This window comes from Diceros bicornis, assembly GCF_020826845.1.
Source record: "Diceros bicornis minor isolate mBicDic1 chromosome 30 unlocalized genomic scaffold, mDicBic1.mat.cur SUPER_30_unloc_8, whole genome shotgun sequence".
Taxonomy (NCBI): Eukaryota; Metazoa; Chordata; class Mammalia; order Perissodactyla; family Rhinocerotidae; genus Diceros; species Diceros bicornis.
The window spans coordinates 146,810-153,288 of NW_026690906.1; the positions used below are offsets into that span (position 1 = coordinate 146,810).

General features: G+C 38.2%; 1 long non-coding RNA gene across 1 annotated transcript; it reads right to left on the reverse strand.

Moving 5' to 3' along the window:
- Positions 1–5,296: 5,296 nt before the first annotated feature.
- On the reverse strand, positions 5,297–6,116 carry LOC131402205 (uncharacterized). The gene is made up of 2 exons (XR_009218371.1): positions 5,991–6,116; positions 5,297–5,678 (listed from the first exon to the last, which is right to left on the reverse strand). It is a non-coding gene; the product is annotated as an uncharacterized LOC131402205 (long non-coding RNA).
- Between the last annotated feature and the right edge of the window lie 363 nt (positions 6,117–6,479).

The window sequence follows — 6,479 nt, forward strand, 5'->3', positions numbered from 1 at the left end:
CAAAAAGATAATACCATTTACAATTGCATCAAAAAGAATAAAATACCTAGGAATAAATCTTACCAAGGAGGTGAAGGACCTATACAATGAGAACTACAAGACATTATTGAGGGAAATCCACGATGACATAAAAAAATGGAAAGATATCTCATGCACGTGGATTGGAAGAATAAACATAGTTAAAATGTCTATATTACCTAAAGCAATCTGCAGATTCAATGCAATCCCAATCAGAATCCCAATGACATTCTTCACAGAAATAGAAAAAAGAATACTAAAATTTATATGGGGAAACAAAAGACCCTGAATAGCTAAAGAAATCCTAAAGAAAAAGAACAAAGCAGGAGGCATCACAATTCCTGACTTCAAAACTTACTACAAAGCAATAGTAATCAAAACAGCATGGTACTGGTACAAAAACAGACACACAGATCAATGGAACAGAATTGAAAGCCCAGAAATGAAACCACACATATACGGACAGCTAGTTTTCAACAAAGGTACTAAGAACATACAATGGAGAAAGGAAAGTCTCTTCAATAAATGGTGTTGGGAAAACTGGACAGCCACATGCAAAAGAAGGAATGTGGACCATGTGCTATCGCCATTCACACAAATTAACTCAAAGTGGATCAAAGACCTGAAGGTGAGACCTGAAACTATAATACTCATAGAAGAAAATATAGGCAACACACTATTTGACATGGGTTTTGAAGGAATCTTTTCGGATGACATGCCTACCCAGACTAGGGAAACTAAAGAAAAAATAAACAAGTGGGAGTTTATCAGATTAAAGAGCTTTTATAAGACAAATGAAACCAGAATCAAGATGAACAGACAACCAACCAGCTGCGAGAGAATATTTGCAAAACATATATCTGACAAGGGGTTGATCTCCATAATATATAAAGAACTCACACAATTGAACAACACAAAAACAAACAACCCGATCAAAAAATGGGCAGAGGAAATGAACAGACACTTCTCCAAGGAAGATATACAGATGGCCAATAGGCACATGAAAAGATGCTCAACATCACTAATCATCAGGGAAATGCAAATCAAAACAACACTAAGATACCACCTCACGCCTGTTAGAATGGCTATAATCACCAAGACAAAAAACAACAAATGTTGGAGAGGATGCGGAGAAACAGGAACCCTCATACACAGCTGGTGGGAATGCAAATTGGTGCAGCCTCTATGGAAAACGGTATGGAGATTCCTCAAGGAATTAAAAATAGAGATGCCCTATGATCCAGGCATCCCACTACTGGGAATCTATCCAACGCGCCTGAAATCAGCAATCCAAAGAGGCTTATGCACCCCTATGTTCATTGCAGCATTATTCACCATAGCCAAGAAGTGGAAGCAACCTAAGTGTCCCTCGACTGACGATTGGATTAAGAAACTGTGGTACATATATACAATGGAATACTACTCAGCCATAAAAAAAGACAAAATCGTCCCATTTGCAACAACATGGATGGGCCTGGAGCGTATTATGTTAAGTGAAATAAGCCAGAAAGAGAAAGACAAACACTGTATGATCTCACTCATATGTGGACTATAAACCAACACATGGACAGAGAAAACTGGACTGTGGTTACCAGGTCAGTGGGGGTGGGGGGTGGACACAAGGGGTGAAGGGAGTCATATATGTGGTGATGGACAAAAAAAAATGTACAACCCAAAATTTCACAATGTTAGAAACCATTAAAACATCAAAAAAAAAATAAAACTGACAAAAAACTTTCTCATTATTTCTTTCTTTCTTTTTTTGTTTTATGAGAAAGATCAGACCTGAGCTAACTTACAATGCCAATCCTCCTCTTTTTGCTGAGGAATATTGGTCCTGGGCTAACAATTGTGCCCATCTTCCTCTACATTATATGGGATGCCACCACAACATGGCTTGACAAGTGGTGCATTGGTGTGCGCCCGGGATCCAAACCTCTGAACCCAGGGCTGCTGTAGCGGAGTGTGCTCACTTAACTGCTGCACCACCGGGCTGGCCCCTCTCTCTATTTCTAAAGCTAAAATGTCTAAATCTTTCTCTGGGCTAGTTGGAGTTTCCATAAAATGAAAATGTACATTCCAGAAAAATCCTTAACTTTTACAGAATAATCTTTAATATGATAAACACCTTGGCAAAAATGTCACTGATTTTCAATGTGAGTGCCTCCACAAGGGTATCTTTGCATTGTCTCCTCTCCCAACCACCTCTCACTTTGGCCCTCCCCAGCCTCATGGGGTCAAACTGTTTACTGAGCACTAGGAATGATCAGAGTCTGAGGGAGACTTCACGGATGACTAAGCCATGGTTTCTTACCCCAACCATTACTCTCCATCTCTGCTTTAACCTCTATTTTTCTTACTCTGGTTTCTACTTTAGTTGTTTACTTGTCTTGTGAATTGTTGTTTTGTGGTTTATAATTACCATGTAATTTCATATTACTTGTTGACTTAGAATTTAGAAAGAACTTACATTAAACAATGTTTTTTTCCCAGCCCTTTGATGTGTCTAATACCTTTCAATGAAATTCAAGTGGCTTCTTGTTTTTAGGTCTCCATCATTATTTAGGATTATGTTCACTCCACATTTTTGAACTGACCAATGCTGCTTTACTCTTTAAACTTTTCTATGACAAGACTCACGTGAGGAATCCCTGAAGCACCATCAGCTAGGCATCCCCACATTCCTCACATCTGTTTCCTTGATTTGTTCCTAACTAAAGATGTTTCTGAAACTAATACTGAATTGTACCAAGTGGTCATTGCATAAAAAGCACTATCACAGATACCTTAAAGAGAACAAATGGAAAAAATATTCAATTCCTCAGATAAGTTTGCAATCAAATGAGGCATTGAGGGGACCTGGGGGCACGGATCAGAGCAGGAATCTAAGAGAAGAGTTTTAAGTCAATTTCAAATGAGGTTAAAACTGGAATGAGATAGTATTTTAACAGTTATCTGAAATCATAAACATTTTTCTGACCTTTGAGAATTTATTTGCTTATAAACTGTATGTGTGGGGTAAGAGAGTGCTGATATTGTTTAATTTCTTTTTATTATTCACCACTTTGTAATAGATGTGGCTATTCACAATTAATAAGTATCATAAATTAGAGAGACCCAACTGCCTCTTGTTTTCAATTCTTACACAAAGCTAAAGTTTTAAAGATCAAACTTCATTCTAGTTACCTTTCAACTAGTCTATATCAGAAAGATGCTGAGTTTTAGGAAAATACTTCAAAACACAAATTTTATATGTAATTTCAAAAGCAAAAGATGAGTTAAAAATTGGGTGGTAACCAATTTTGCTGCTATATATTAAACTTTAACATGGGAGCAGACATTTTTAGAGAATATAATTGATATTTGCCTATTTATATATTGTAGAATGTTAAAGGATTTACAGTTTTAATAGTATTTCAAATACCAGAGAATAAAAAACAGAACTGTTTCAGTTTTATGAAATAGCTTTTTAGACATAGCATATTTTCAGAGCATATTACTTGAAAATAAAACAATCAGTTAGTGAGGTTTAAGCCATGTGGTTTTATTTTAAACTTGCTCATACCATAGGAGCATCAATAAAAGCCCTCCAGCAGTAGCTGATGCTCTTTCTTTCCACCTGAGCACCAGCTGTATTGTCTTTAAGCATCAAACTCCCGGGCAACACCATAGCCCTCAACTCTGTTTAGTTGAGAAAAGACTTTATGTGTCATGTGTTTTTTCTAGGGCTATGGTGCTCCCAGACTTATTAAGTACAGGGAGAGAGTAAGAGTCTGAACACATTCAATAAACTCCAATGTGCTCAGGTGAGAAGACAGGTGCCTGAACTCACATCTGAAGAACTTAGAGGATGCTTTCTGACTCTGCTTCGTGCCTCTGACTAAGCAGTCCTGGACATCCCCGTTACAGCCACGGAATAACACAGGCAGCCTTGATGGACCAGAATTCCTCCTATGTCCATCATTTGTACACAGCAAACTGGCTTAAGACATCTCATTTCCTGCTGCAGTGGTAATTTTCAGAGATACAGAACTGCCATCTAGTGACTAAGAGAGCAGCAAAATGCTTTACATGAAAAGTGAAATTCTGAGTTTTATAAAACAGAACAGTGAAGCACTAAAGTTGGTATAGTTGACAAAATGTGGCACATGAAAGTTATAGTAAACCTGAAAAAATGTGTAGGTGAACTAATCAGTTGCTCTCTATGCCTCTAAAACATGTCTTGACATCCGACTCATAAATAGTAGAGTTTAAATATAATAGAATAACTTTGGAAACAAAATTCTCATCTCTTCTCATCCAATGCTGTTGGCAGGAGCCGGTATTAAATAGCCAGATGGTGAGTACCCATGTTGAAGCACCACTTTTATCACAGTGGAGAGAATATGAGGCATAAGCCCAATTGACTGATGTTCAGATCTTCTCTCTTACCCTTGATCAATTTTGTAAACATGGTTTTCTTTATCAGTTAAATATGAATTATAACAGTTACTTTAAAGGATTACTGTAAGAATTGCATAAGGGAATACAGTAAAGGAACTGGCGCACAGTAGATTGAGTTAATTCTCCTTCCCTGTCTCTCTTCTAAGAAACATACAGAAATAATCTAAGAATAGAACCCGTGTATAAAGTAAACTTATGACAAACAGTCAATTGCTCCTGAAGTAAGGGACATCATTGTTGAGTGCTTAACCTCAATTGCCTCCAAATACTGTTAACTCTCAATTAATTTTATGTGTTTTGTCTTCCAGACACTTCACTGGCTACAAGGAAAGGAGAAGTGTGAAATTAATTTCACCCTTGAATGGCCTAGCTGTAACAACAGGTGTTTTAAATCACCTAGTTCTTCAGGTTTTCTGCTTATTACTATATATTTTAACATGGTTCACAGCTGGAGAAAATAAGAAAATCATTATAATTTTACACACACTAATATGTCTTGACTATTACAGCTGGAATCTTAATATATAGAGCAATGTTGTACATGTTTTGTGCTTGTTGATTGTACAGAATACTTTTCTCCAGGTTTTCTTTAATTTTACAGAAAGGAATACTACATTCCAGAGAGCCTAAGTACGTTGTCACACACTAACCAGAAACAGACTTGGGCCTAGAACTCAGGTCTGAGTCACCTGACTTCTACTGGAGCACACCCTCTTCTAACTGGTAATTTATAATACTAAGTTATTTTCAAAAGCACAGTTGAGAGAAATTGTAAATAAATAAAACATGATTTTATATAAAATTAAAAGATGCGACCCACAATTTCTATTTCATGTGAGTTTTTCCTTTCTTGTAGGTTTCTTGTTTTTAATACTAAGTCCATTTTGGTAACAAGAAAAAAGACATAATGTTTAGTTTCTTTAGTAACATAAAAAAAGCTTCTGTGGAAATTAAAAAGACACTAACTAATGTCTCGTCTACTAAAGCAACTTAAGAATATTATTTGATTTTAGGAAAGCTCTCAGAGATTTTTTTAAAAATCATATCCACGTGACTATTAGTCCAGCCAGGCACATCTCCACATGACATCTCCTAGAGTGTCCAGTTTTCTGCTGGATCCAGCTATTGTCAGGCCCAATGCTCTGGCTGAGTAGAGAATGATGCCGCTTCTGAAAAGTATGTACTCAGTTCCACTTCAACGCTGAGTGATGGAGACACTAGGAAAGGAAAAGATGAAAATATTACCCTAATCAATGATGTAAAACACAAGATATGAACAACCGTTAAAAGAATTTTCTATGAAATTGATCAATTCTACTATCACTACACCAGGCTATTTCCTATCAGTAATTTGACACATAAACAAATAGAATAACGTATTTAATGATATCAATTCTTTTAGTTGTGTGCTTTTCCTTTTAAAACTACATATGCTTATATGTGTTTGCTTTATTTTCAGGTGGTGTCACCGTGTCAAGGCCTCGCGGGCAGGTGGGGCCTTCACTGAGGACTCCCAAGGCCCCCCCTACCTCCGGTGGCTGTGCATGTGCCCTTGGCCTCATGGGTTAAACCCAAGGCTGCAGGTCTCCCATAGCGGCCAGAGAAAGAAGGGCCCATGAGAGAGGTATGCGAGGGGCGCAGGCTGTGCCAACATCCTCTTCTAAGGTCCCTGAGAGAGAGAGACAGAGAGAGAGAGAGTGAGAGAGCGAGAGAGATCCCTGACCTCTGCATTGCTGACTCCACCACTGGTGTCATGTCACACACCATCCCCCTTCCCCCAGCATCCACATGCCACCCCTGGGAAGGCACCACCACTGGGAGGCCTGTTCGTGGTCACCTCCCTGTTGTCCCTTCAGGACCAGAGCCCAGTGCAGGGGTGTTGGTTCAGACAAACATTTACATGTCCCTCTCCATGAGAATTGTCTTCTGCCATTCTCACATCCCAAACTCCACCCCCAACTTCCTCCTTTGTCTTATCTGAAGATAGTATTTAAGAGGAGCATCTCTGCCATTCTTTT